The 12,960-nt window shown below is 45.9% G+C and overlaps 1 long non-coding RNA gene across 1 annotated transcript in view; it reads right to left on the bottom strand.

The window, feature by feature from the left end:
* Nucleotides 1-2,679: 2,679 nt before the first annotated feature.
* LOC129050143 (uncharacterized) overlaps nt 2,680-12,960 on the bottom strand; it is a 39,434-nt gene continuing 29,153 nt past the window's right edge. The window contains exons 2-3 of the long non-coding RNA XR_008513661.1: nt 6,340-6,414; nt 2,680-3,042 (exon numbers count right to left, since the gene is read on the bottom strand). This is a non-coding gene — a long non-coding RNA (uncharacterized LOC129050143). The remainder of the gene's footprint in view (nt 3,043-6,339; nt 6,415-12,960) is intronic.

Here is a 12,960-nt window from a genome sequence, read left to right on the forward strand (position 1 = left end):
TGGGATGTACTGACTGCAGTTAAAGGTCTGAGGTCCTGGAGGGGATAGCCAAGAGCCACGGATAGGGGGTTGGGGAGAAGGGGCTTGGAGAGGGTCTGGTCATCACTTCCTCTGAAGTGAGGATAGGTAAAGATTTGGAGCAGCTGCCATGGGGACTGAAATGGTTCTAAGTTAAGGACAATAGCACAGGAATGTATGCATCAAGGGCTAGCAATGAGGGGTTAGGTGAGATTGCTCTATATTAACTCTAATATTAACCCTATATTTGAATTTGACCAACAAACATTCATCTCAATCAGTGATATGCTGGAGCCGGCATGTACCAGTTTGCAAAAGCAGAGGATCCAATTTACAGGAATTTTGCCAGACAGCTATGAAACACAGTCATTATTAAAATTAAATTACACAAACGTAAATGTATTAAAAATAAAGGTAATAAATAATCCCTTATTTCTCATCCCCTCCTTCTTTCTTTTTTTCTGACTACATTCTGGCTTTCTTTGCTTCCCAGACAAGGTGGCAGCAATCACCATTCCCAGATCCTGAGTTTATGAGTTCTGTCTATAAGCCAGCCACACCGAAACTAATCTCTCAGTCTTGATTCCAGATTCCCAGGGAAGGAGCTCATTGGCTCAGCTTGTTCCAGATACCCAGCTCTGGACTTATCAAAGATTTTTCTATAAAATAAAGATATGGGAGATATGGAAGCCAGACCAAAATAAAAAGCCTACATCTCTAGGTCCATTTTTTTTCTTAGGGCAAAAAAATACATCATTTGTGCCCAGAATGCACTGGGTATTGAAGAGATGACAACTGTCTTCTGCCACCAGCCATCCAAAACTTTGTAGGAGACCTCTTGTTCTTACTTCAGCCTAGGACAAAAACCAGATAGCACTCGTCTCTGGCAGAGAGATGAACAGCTCCAGAGAGTGTCAGGCAAAACAAAATACATTAGCCTAAGTGGCAATTTATAATTTTAATGGCCCAGCTGCTTGTCATGGTAGGGTGGGATACATTTTAAGTTAGTACTGTTTACTGTGAATAAGGCGAAATTTCCCCCATCATTCATTGCAAAATGTCCATGGCCCGGAGGTCTCATCAGTGTTTAGGGCAGTTGCTGGCTTAGGGCTTGGCTGACTTCTTAGTTCATTAACTTCTCATTGACCAGCTTGAGGTTAAAAAGGGGAGCACAACACAAATCTGTGGAATTGAGCAAAAGCGAGGGTTAGGATTAGGACTGGCACACTGTTTATTATTTCCCTTTTCTCTCTTTTTTTTAAATTTTTTTAACTTTTAATTTTTTAATAGAGACAGCATCTCACTATGTTGCCAAGGCTGGTCTTGAACTCAGGGGCTCAAGCAGTCCTCCTGTCTTGGCATCCCAAGATGTTGGGATTATAGGAGTGAAACACAAAACCTGACCCATTATTGCACATCATTAGACTGTGAGCAATTGAAGGCAGGGCTGTCTAGAATCTAGACTCCAGATTATCTTGGCCATCCCATAGCTCCCGGTATCAGGCCTCGGGATATGGTTTGGATGTGTGTCCCTGTCAAAGCTCATGTTGAAACGTAATCCCTGGCCGGGCACGGTGGCTCATGCCTGCAATCCCAGCACTTTAGGAGATGGAGGCGGGCTGATCACTTGCGGTCAGGAGTTCGAGACCAGCCTGGCCAACATGGCGAAACCCCATCTCTACTAAAAATACAAAACTTAGCTGGGCGTTGTGGTGTGCACCTGTAGTCCCAGCTACTTGGGAGGCTGAGGCAGGAGAATCGTTTGAACGCAAGAGGCAGAGGTTGCAGTGAGCCGAGATTATGCCACTACACTCCAGCCTGGGCGATAGAGCAAGACTCCGTCTCCAGAAAAAGAAAAAGAAACATAATCCCAAATGTTGGAGGTGGGGCTTGGTGGGAGGTGATTGGATCATGGGGGTGGGCTGTAATTATTTAACACCATCCCCCTTGGTTCCCGTGAGATCTGGTTGTTTAAAAGTGTGTAGCACTTTCTGCCTCTCTCTCTTCCTCCTGTTCTGGCCATGTCAAGTGCTGGCTCCTCCTTCACCTTTTGCCATGATCCTAAGCTCCCTGAGGCCTCCCAGAAGCAGATGCCACCATGTTTCCTATTCCCCCTGCAGAACCGTGAGCCAATTAAACATCTTTTCTTTATAAATTAGCTAGTCTCAGGTATTTCCTTATAGCAATGTGAGAACAGACTAATACACTTCACATAGACTGGTTCCTGATTTTTTCATTTTTTACTTTTTTAAAGTCAGGGTCCCACTCAGCCACTCAGGCTGGAGTGCAGTCATGAGATCATAGAACACTGTAACTTTGAACTCCTGGGTCCAAGTCATCCTCCTGCCTCAGCCTCTCGAGTAGCTTGGCCTACAGTTGTGTGTCCTAGCCAACTACATCTGGCTAGTTTTAAAATTTTTTTGTAGAAATAGGTCTCATTGTGTTGCCCAGGCTGATCTTGAACTCCTGGGCTCAAGTGATCCTCCTTCCTCAGCCTCCCGAGTAGCTAGGACCACAGTTGTGTGCTACCACACCCAGCAAATTTTTTAAATTTTTGGTGGATACAGGAGTCTCACTATTTCCCAGGCTGGCCTCAAACTCCTAGCTGTAACAGACCACAGGCTCTTTGCCTCCCCAAGCAGTGAAAGTTAACATGGACCAAGCAGATTTTCCAGACAAGGCTTTTATTTCAGGGCTTGTGCTCAAGCACAAGGGAGACAGTGAAAGTGGAAAGGATCTGTCAGCTGACTACCAGAAAAAGCGGGTGGGGATTTTTTTATTAGACCGAGAGTGGGAATCACATCAGGGGTAAGGTATGCAGGCTGGGCTTGGCAGTGCACATGATGGGTATGGTATGCAGGTCACCATATCTGATTGTGATGGTTATCTTGAGTAATGGGCCACTTGATCGTATGGCCAGAGGCAACAAGGCTGTAAATCAATTGTTCAGCATTCCTGCCCTAGGTGGGACTTGGTGCCACCTTGATGAGATATCTGGGTCTTCTGAGGCCAGTTTCTGGAATTCTTTAAGTAAAAGAAATGGTTAAACATGGAAGCACTTCAGAATGGCTATTTTCTTTGTATGACTAAAGCCTCAGGGTTAGGCGGTATATCATCAGTGAGATAGTGGTGTGGGTTTTGTGATCAGTGGGACAACAGAGGAAGGAAAAAGAAAAAAAGGAGGCTGAGGTGGGAGGATTGCTTGAGCTTGGGAGGTTGAGGCTGCAGTGAACCATGATCACTCCACTGCACTCCAGCCTGTCCAGCCTGAGCAACAGAGCGAGACCCTCTCTCAAAAAAAAAAAAAAGGAAGAAAAAAAAGAAACTAGCTGGGCGCTGTGGCTCACGCCTGTAATCCCAGCACTTTGGGAGGTCGAAGCGGGTGGATCACGAGATCACGAGGTCGAGACCAGCCTGGCCAATATGGTAAAACTCCATCTCTACTAAAAATACAAAAAAATTAGCTGGGCGTGGTGGCAAGCGCCTGTAGTCCCAGCTACTCAAGAGGCCGAGGCAGAAGAATCCCTTGAACCTGGGAGGCGGAGGTTGCAGTGAGCCGAGATCGCGCCACGGCACTCCAGCCTGGGCGACAGAGCAAGATACCATCTCAAAAAAAAAAAAAAGAAAAAAGAAAGAAACTGTTAGAGCCATGAATGAATCTGACTTTGATGACTCAGAGCATAAGAATATGTGAAGGAAGAACTCTGTCCCATTCCTACATGACATCAAGGGATTCTCCCCCTTCAGCCTCACTACATGCTGGGATTATAGGCGTGAGCCACCATGCCTGGCCCTTGATATTTTTTCAAGAGGTAAGGCTTGTTCCTTATAAAATCCTATATTTTATTAAACAAATAAGACTTTAATGCAGTTAATTTTGTCCCCACTCTGGTCAAGGAAATGTATATTATGTTTACCAGTTACTCAGCAAATGTTTCTCAAGAACTGTCTTAGGCCCAGTGAAGCCAGTCAAAGAATTATCAAGCCCATTGAGGAGGGCTTCATCATTCAGTCATCTACTTGTATGTAATTGGTGCAAGCTGTTATATTTAAGCTGTATGTGGATTACCAATTTTCAGGAAATTAAGGCAGAATGAAATATATTTGGCATTGAAACTATTTTGGGCCAGGCATGGTAGCTCATACCTGTAATACAAGCACTTTAGGAGGCCAGGGTGGGAAGATTGCTTGAGCCTATGAGTTTGAGACCAGCCTGGGCAACATGACAAGATCCTGTCTCTACAAAAAAAATGTTTTTCTAATTAGCCGGGAGTGGTGGTTCGCACCTGTAGTCCCAGTTACTCAGGAGGCTGGGGTGGGAGGATTGCTGAGCCTGGGAATTCAAGGCTACAGTGAACCACAATCACTGCACTGCACTCCAGCCTGAGCAACAGAGTGAGAAGACCCTGTCGAAAGAAAAGAAAAGAAAGAAAGAGAAGAAGGAAGGAAGGAAGGAAAGAAAGAAAGAGGGGAGGGAGAGGAGAGAAAGAGAGAGAGAAAGAGAGCGAGAAAGAAAAAGAAAAGAAAGAAAAGGAAAGAAAAAACTACTAGGGCCATAAATGAATCTGTCTTTGATAACTCAGAGGGCATATTTTTTCCTTTCTTCATTTAACAAATATTAAAATACTGAATGTCCCTTATGTGTGAGGTCCTGTTCTAGAGCTTAGAAATATAACCATAAACAAGACACAGTCCCCACCTTCAATGAGGTCTCTAGTGTAGGTGGGAGAAGCCTGTAGCGGGAGAGGAGTGGGCTGATGGGCTGGTGAGTGGGGATTTCAGTGCTCAAGGAGCAGTGCATGTCGGGATTGCCTAGAGAAGGGGTGTGTCACTCAGATGTTTGGGTGGGGCATGGCCCAAGAAGGCCCTCCAGAGGAGGTGACATCTTCTTTTGAGACCAGAAGATCAGTAGGAGTTTGCAAAGGGAAAGTAGGGAGCGGAGGGTGGGGCAAGATGTTCCAGGTAAGGGAACAGACTGTGCACAGGCTGGGACCAGACAGCTTAGCCTCCAGGAACGAACCACACTCAAAGGTCCAACAGGGCCTCAGGGCTGTGGTTGAAGTGCTAGTTGTTGTTGTTCTTCTTCCTGACTGTATTGCTAAACTGGGACATTTGTACATTACAGTTTATTTCATCTACATCATCTGCCCACCGTGAGCTCTATGAGGTGGGTAGGTGTTGCACCTCCATTTCACAGTCAAGGAACCTGAGGCTTGGCATTGTTGTAAGGTTCTGTGAGTATGGGGAAGTCTTGGGGAGTTGGAAGTTGTGCCTGCCTACCCTGGCTTCTGTCACTCCACAGCTGCCTGGGATGAAAGATCACTTGAAAGGGTATCTGATCTACCTTCATATCTCTGGGCAAAAAAGTGTCATTTGCTCCTCTGGGAGCTGATGGAAGTACGAAGGCACAGAATTTCTGCAATCCTGCAGCGTAATTAAACACATGGATGCTAACACAGGCAGACCTGGCCTAGCTCTGTCACTTGTTAGTAACCGTGTGCCTTGGGCAAATTGCTTAACTGAGGCTCAGCGATGCCTCCATCCAGCTGAGACTTGACCTGAGTTCTTCCCCACTTCAGCAGCAGGGGCGGTGCAACACAGCTCCAGGGTCTCACCTAGTGCCAAGATCACTGTTGGGGAGAGGGATAGTGGGGGGGTGGCAACATGCTCCTCATCAGACATGTGGTGCCACTGAGACAACCATCGGCCCTGCCCACATGGTCCCTTTGGGCCCAGTAATGCTGTTATCTTCATGTCATGTTTGGGATTCAGGCACCGTTTGTGAGTCTGCTTGTAGTCACAAGCCAGCGCAGATTCCTTCCTGGGGACGTGCCACCTCTCAGGAAGCAGAACCATGCTCCCTGCTGATCAGAGACCCTCAGGCCTCTCTCTTCTTCTTCCCCACAAAGAAGCTCTATTTTTGTCCCTAAACACCATCAATACCTACAAACCAGCTTCTTCCCTTCATTCCTTAGCAAACTCCCTAATTTTCCCTCAGGCTCCTTGGGTTTTCCGCAAACAAAAGCCAGAAAGCTTTGCCTCCTTCTGCCTTCTGCTCTGCCTGAGACCTTTTTCAAGGTTTCATAGTTCAGAGATAACTCTCTGTTTAAATGAGAGGAATGGGGAGGAGCAAATGAGGGAGGGAGGCGACCTATTAAAATCTCAGATATAAAATCTAGCTGCATAGGCAAGAGACAACTGAGGTTCCCAAACTCGAGAAACAAGGGGTACATAGAAGGGGACAGATCCCAAGGGATGGGCAGAAGAGAGAATCATTGACACTTATAGACCAGTTCAATGTGGGAGTCTCACCATGCATACCTGAATTAGCACTCTGACCCAGGTCAATCAAACAAAGCAATCAGGAATTGTCATTTTAAGTTGACCTTCAGTTACCTGCAAGTAAATGAGTTGATTTACCATCTGTTGACTCCTCTCAGTCAACTGAACACAGTAGAAATAAACATGTATGTTTTAGGTTGATTGGGCTGGATGTAGGGTATAAGGGGCTTCATATGATTTTGTGTGTAAATGTTTAAATTTTTGCATATTAAAAATGTTTAAATAAGTAAATCCATTTAAAAGCCAACTTTTATGATCCATCAATTTTTACATTATAAAAAGAAATAGTTGGCCGGGCGTGGTGGCTCACGGCTGTAATCCCAGCACTTTGGGAGGCCGAGGTGGGCGGATCACGAGGTCAGGAGATTGAGACCATTCTGACTAACACAGTGAAACCCCATCTCTACTAAAAATGCAAAAAAAAAATTATCCAGGCGTGGTGGCGGGCACCTGTAGTCCCAGCTACTCGGGAGGCTGAGGCAGGAGTAAGGTGTGAACCCAGGAGGCAGAGCTTGCAGTGAGCCAAGATAGCGCGGCTGCTCTCCAGCCTGGGGCGACAGAGTGAGACTCCGTCTCAAAAAAAAAAAAAAAAAAAAAGTAGTTGAGCTAATATTTCAGACTCAATGTGAACACTTCATGCTACTACTGAGATGTTCTCTATAACCGTTAGTTCAGATCTAATGAATGTTTGAAACTTGAGAAGATCTCTTGCTAAAGAATGAAAGAAACATGCAGAGCAAGACAGCAAGAAATGAGGGGGAAAAACCCTAAGGCCATAGGAGCCATGTCTGTATTTTCTCTTTTTTTCTTTTTTTATTTTTTTGCGACAGAGTTTTACTCTTGTTGCCCAGGCTGGAGTGCAGTGGTGTGATCTCCGCTCACTGCAACCTCCGCCTCCTGAGTTCAAGCAATTTTCCTGCTTCAGCCTCCCGAGTAGCTGGGATTACAGTCATGCGCCACCACACTCGGCTAATTTTGTATTTTTAGTAGAGACGGGGTTTCTCCATGTTGGTCAAGCTGGTCTTGAACTCCTGACCTCAGGTGATCCACCCACCTCAGCCTCCCAAAGTGCTGAGATTACCAGTGTGAGCCACCGCGCTTGGCCCATGTCTGTGTTTTCTTAGAGGTGAAACTAAAGCCAGAAAGGAAAAGGAGAGTATCACAACATGAGTGAATTTGGCCTTACCCTCAGCATCCTGGGTTAACAGGGAGAGCAAGGGGGCTGGAGCCTGTGGGTACAGAGCAAGAGAAAATGACCCCACCTCAAACTACACCCCAGGGCAGCCAGCAGAAGTCAAGACACGGTGTCCAAAGAACATGTTGTACTTGGAGTCAAACAGGAGGAAGCACCTTTGTTCTAGGTCAATTTATTCAGAACGAGGCTGCAGCCAGAAGTTGGGCGTTTAGAGAACGCTGGCCAGCTCCTCAAAGGGAGAGGCTGACAAATGTAGGCAGAGTGTCCCTGTCACTGGTCCAAGGGTCAAGGCGGGAAGTGGAAGGACAAGACAGACACAAGGCAGATGCCCAGCTCTGGTGCCTGGCTGAGTGTGGTCTTGAGGCTCTTTCCGGTTGGCAGGAAGGGAAAACAACTTCTCGTTACTTCAACTTATGTTCAGGATACGTTGAGAAAGTGACTTGACCCCGTCTACTTTTTTTTTCTCATTTTTAATCTGTGGCTCCTGACCTCGGAATGACTTCTGTGAGACCGTAGTGTCTGGTACCTCATGGCTTTTGCTCACTGTCTTCTCAGATGGTCTCCAGGCTTCAGCTTCCCTGTCTGCTCCACATTGTCTTAGGATGAGTTCTCTCGGAAAAAGCCTCTGAGGCCCCTATTTGTATGCTGGAAGTTTACTGGGGAGAACTCTCAGGATCAGCGCCTGTAAGGAGAGAGGGATGAGGGCCTCAGCCAACCTTGGGGGGAATTCTGGAGTTGGGATGGCTTTTCAGAGTTGCCTCCAATGAAGGTAATGTAATCACCTGATGGGTTCTTTTTTTTTTTTTTTTTTTTTTTGAGACGGAGTCTTGCCCTGTTGCCCAGGCTGGAGTGCAGTGGCGCAATCTCGCCTCACTGCAAGCTCCACCTCCCGGGTTCACAACATTCTCCCGCCTCAGCCTCCTGTGTAGCTGGGACTACAGGTGCCCACCACCATGCCCGGCTAATTTTTTTGTATTTTTAATAGAGACGGGGTTTTACCATGTTAGCCAGGATGGTCTCGATCTCCTGACCTCATGATCCGCTCGCCTCAGCCTCCCAAACTTCTGGGATTACAGGCATGAGCCACCGCGCCCAGCCCCACCTGATGGGTTCTACCTGCCTACTGCACAAATAAAACCAATTCACTGAGACCATAGTATTGCAGTAAAGAAAGAGTTTAATTAATGCAAGACTGGCCAAGTGGAAGATGGAGTTATTACTCAAATCAGTCTCCCTGAAGACTTGGAGGTTAGGGTTTTTCACAGATGGTTGGGTGTGCTGGGGCCCAGGGAATGAGTGCTGCTGATTTGTTGAGGATGCGATCACAGGAGTGTGGAAAACGGTCCTTGTGTGCTGAGTCCACCTCTGGGTGGGGGCCACAGGACCAGTTGAGTCATGAGTCATGAATTCAGGTGGGGTCGGTCACTTACCAGAATGCAAAAGTCTGAAAAACATCTCAAAAGACCAATCTTAGGTTCTATAACAGTGATGTTATCTATAGGAGCAGTTGGGGAAGTCACAAATCTTGTGACCTCTGGCCACATGACTCCTAAGCAGTAAAGGATGATAAAAACTATGCCTACACTTCAGCAGATTTCAGGCCCTTCTCATAGTCCTAATCTTATGGCCTTTCATGAGTCTTACAAAGGCTGTTTCAGCCTCCAAATGAGGAGGGGACCCGTTTTAGGGAGGGAGTGTTATCATCTTTGCTTCAAAGTTAAACCATAAATTAAATTCCTCCCGTGGTTAGCTTAGCGTATGCCCAGGAATGAGCAAGGACAGCCAGCCTGTGAGGCTAGAAGCAAGATGGAGTCAGCCATGCTAGATTTCTCTTGTTTTCATAATCTTTGCAAAGTCTGTAACAATGACAGCAAGGAGCCAGGGCTTTGTCCTCCCACTAGGCATTGGATACTATCTGCTTCTTGGAAAGGGGTGTAACTTGACTAAGGGCAATCTTCAGAGACAGAGACTTAGCTATGGGTAGTCAATAGCCAATAATGCCAACAGCTGGGCAAATAGCACCTGCATCCTGAAGGGGATATGGTGGCACAACTCAGCATCCCTTACATCTTCTGTCTGACTCTTTCCTAAAGAGTGACTCCTGTGGGTCCCGCTGGTCACTCTGCAGTAGAGGAGGTGTCCATTTGTGAGTGTTTATCACGTCCTTTCACCCTACAGGCTTCCCTCATTTCCATCCTATAAAGATGGCCACCACTGGCCAGGCATGGTGGCTCACGCTTGTAATCCCAGCACTTTGGGAGGCCGAGGCAGGCAGATCATCTAAGGTCAGGAGTTTGAGACCAGCTTGGTCATTATGGTGAAACCCCATCTCTACTAAAAATACAAAAATTAGCCAGGTGTCGTGGTGGGCGCCTGTAATCCCAGCTACTCTGAGAGGCTGAGGCAGTGAGCCCAGGAGGCGAAGGTTGCAATGAAACAAGATTGCGTCACTGCACTCCACCCTGGATGACAGAGTATGACTCCATCTCAAAAAAAAAAAAAAAAAAAAGAAAAACCAAAACCAAACACACAAAAAAGATGGCCAACATTAACTTGAGCCTGATCCTCTGTCTAATCAGTTGGGGGAAAGGTTGCAGAACTACACCACTCAGAGCAAGACAACTTTTTCAGAAGGGCCTGTAAAAAGAATGCTGTCACATGATAGCTGTAACAAAGGTGTTAGGGAAATGTATGTCTGGTACCCAGAGGCCCCAGCAAGATTGCAGAAGCTCACTTAATTCCAAACCCAACTGCTTGAAGGATCTGTGGCTGTTAATCTCTCTACCAGTGTCAATATTGGCCTGGAGCCTGTGTGGAGTTGAGGCTGCCTATGGCTGGCTGGCTGGTCTCTAGCTGAGAGGACTTAAGGAGGAGATAGGTGCTGACAGAGACAACATGGTCTATGGCACATAAAATCTTCATTCTTCGGGAGATAGAGCTATCGTAGGAGTGAGGAGAACCTAGGCAACATTGAACTCAGGGTTAAGAGACTTGAATTTGAGTTCTAACTCTGGAACTTGCTAATTATAAGCAAGTCACTGGCCTAAGCTTAGTCAGCAAATGTTTAGTGAGCATCTATGGCCAAGAACTGTGTTTAGCACTGGAGAGTCCCTCTCTGGCCTCATTGTTCTTCTTTGTGAAACAAAAGTGTGGAGGCTGAGTGCAATGGCTCATGTCTGTAATCCCAGCACTTTGGGAGGCCAAGGCAGGCAGATCACTTGAGGCCAGAAGTTTGAGACCAGCCTGGGAAACATGGTGAAACCTGGTCTCTATAAAAAAATTAAAAATTAGCTGGGTGTGGTGGTGCACCCTGTGATCCCAGCTAATTGGAAGGATGAGATGGGAGGATCACTTCAGCCTGGGAGATGGAGGTTGCAGTGAGCCAAGATCACACCACTGCATTCTAGCCTAGGCGACAGAGTGAGACCCTGTCATACACACACACACAAATGGGTTTGGGAGATTATCTCAATGAATTAAAATGATGGCAATACTTTTAGAAACAAAAATCCAAGGTGCATACTCTGCCACTGCCAGAATATTTGATATTGAGGATACCCCCAGGAAGCTCAGGATGTAGGATCTCATTATATACCTACAGAGACACTATTTCCCAATCCCCCACATTTGTTTCCCCCAGACATATTGCATAGACTGACTTAATCTTTAGAACCATGGTGAGAAGGGAGAGGTAGATGTTAAATAAGTTATATAGTCTCCTATCTTGCTAATTTTTTTTTTTTTTTTTTTTTGAGGTGGAGTCTCGCTGTGTCGCTCAGGCTGGAGTGCAGCGGCACAATCTTGGCCCACTGCAACCTCCACCACCCGGGTTCAAGCGATTTTCCTGTCTCAGCCTCCTGAGTAGCTGGGACTATAGGTGCACACCCCCATACCCAGCTAATTTTTGTACTTTCAGTAGAGGCAGGGTTTCCCGTATTGGTCAGACTGGTCTCGAAATCCTGACCTCAGGTGATCCACCTGCCTCAGCCTCCCAAAGTGCTGGGATTACAGGCCTGAGCCACCACACCCCGCCTTTTGCTAATCTTTAAAATCCTTTAAGTGTTTACCTTGATTTTTTGAATTCTTTAGAATTTAAATGGTCTGAGTTTAAATAGTCCTGAACACATTTCTCAAACACTATTATGTAAACAAAGCCCAGCCATGGTGATTACATAGCCAGGTTTTTTCCAACCCCTGGAGACTTGTATCACAATCTTATCTTAGGGTCAAGTATCGGTACTGCTGAAGTGGTTTGCATTTGAACAGTCTTTCAGAAGTTGGTGCCAGATTCAGAGTTCTCTAGATAGCAGATCTGGTAAGGTAGGTGTATTGGTCTGTTTTCATGCTGCTGATAAAGATATATCTGAGACTGGGTAATTTATAAAGAAAAAGAGGTTTAATGGATTCACAGTTCCACATGGCTGTAGAGGCCTCACAATCACGGCAGAAGGCGAAAGGCATGTCTTACCTGGTGGCAGGCAAGAGAGAATGGAAGCCATTCTCTCTTATAAAAGGGAAAACCTCTTATAAAACCATCAGATCTCATGAGACTTATTCACTACCATGAGAACAGTATGGGGGAAAACATCCCCATGATTCAATTATCTCCCACTGGGCCCCTCCCACATCATGTGGGATTTATGGGAGCTACAATTAAAGATGAGATTTGGGTGGGGGCACAAAGCCTAACCATATCAGTGGGGTCACTAAGGTATATAAGTATATAGTGTATTAAGATGGTGTCACCTTAATCACATTTACACTCTACCCCTGGTCACAGAACCCTGGGAGCTGAATATCGAGGAGCAGAGAGGAACAGGGATCAGAGACACAAAATTTGGCTTGCTCTGGTAAATAGCAATAGAGATGGGCACAGGGCTGAGTGAAATCTCATCAGTAGTGAGTGCTTAGCACATGTAAGGCACTCTTAGTGCCTTAAGAGATATCAAGGGAAGGTAAGAAAGATTAAAATGTATCATGTTTGTTTTATGTTACTCACTTTATACATACTAGCAATCAATCAATAATAATAACAATGGTAAGTGCTTTGAAGTACCTACTATGGGCCAGGCAATGTGCTTAATACTTCATATCTTCTTTTATTTCATGCATTCATTCAACACATTTGTCTTAAGATCTACTAGGTAGTAAGTGCTGGGAGACACTGATGAATAAAAATCTCTGCCCTGGAGGACTTTTCATTCTGCTGGGAAAGACAGGCCCATAGATGTAGTAAATAAGTGATTAAGTGGAGTGTTAGAAGATGACAATTACTGTGAAAAGAATAGATCTGGGTTAGGCGGATCAGGAGTGCCTACATTGGGGGAGCACAGAAACGGTTTACAATATTAAATAGATGGTCCAGGTGAAGCAGGACAGTTCCCTGACCCCTTAGTGGGTGGGAA

Source organism: Pongo abelii, chromosome 16 (assembly GCF_028885655.2).
Source record: "Pongo abelii isolate AG06213 chromosome 16, NHGRI_mPonAbe1-v2.0_pri, whole genome shotgun sequence".
Lineage (NCBI taxonomy): Eukaryota > Metazoa > Chordata > Mammalia > Primates > Hominidae > Pongo > Pongo abelii.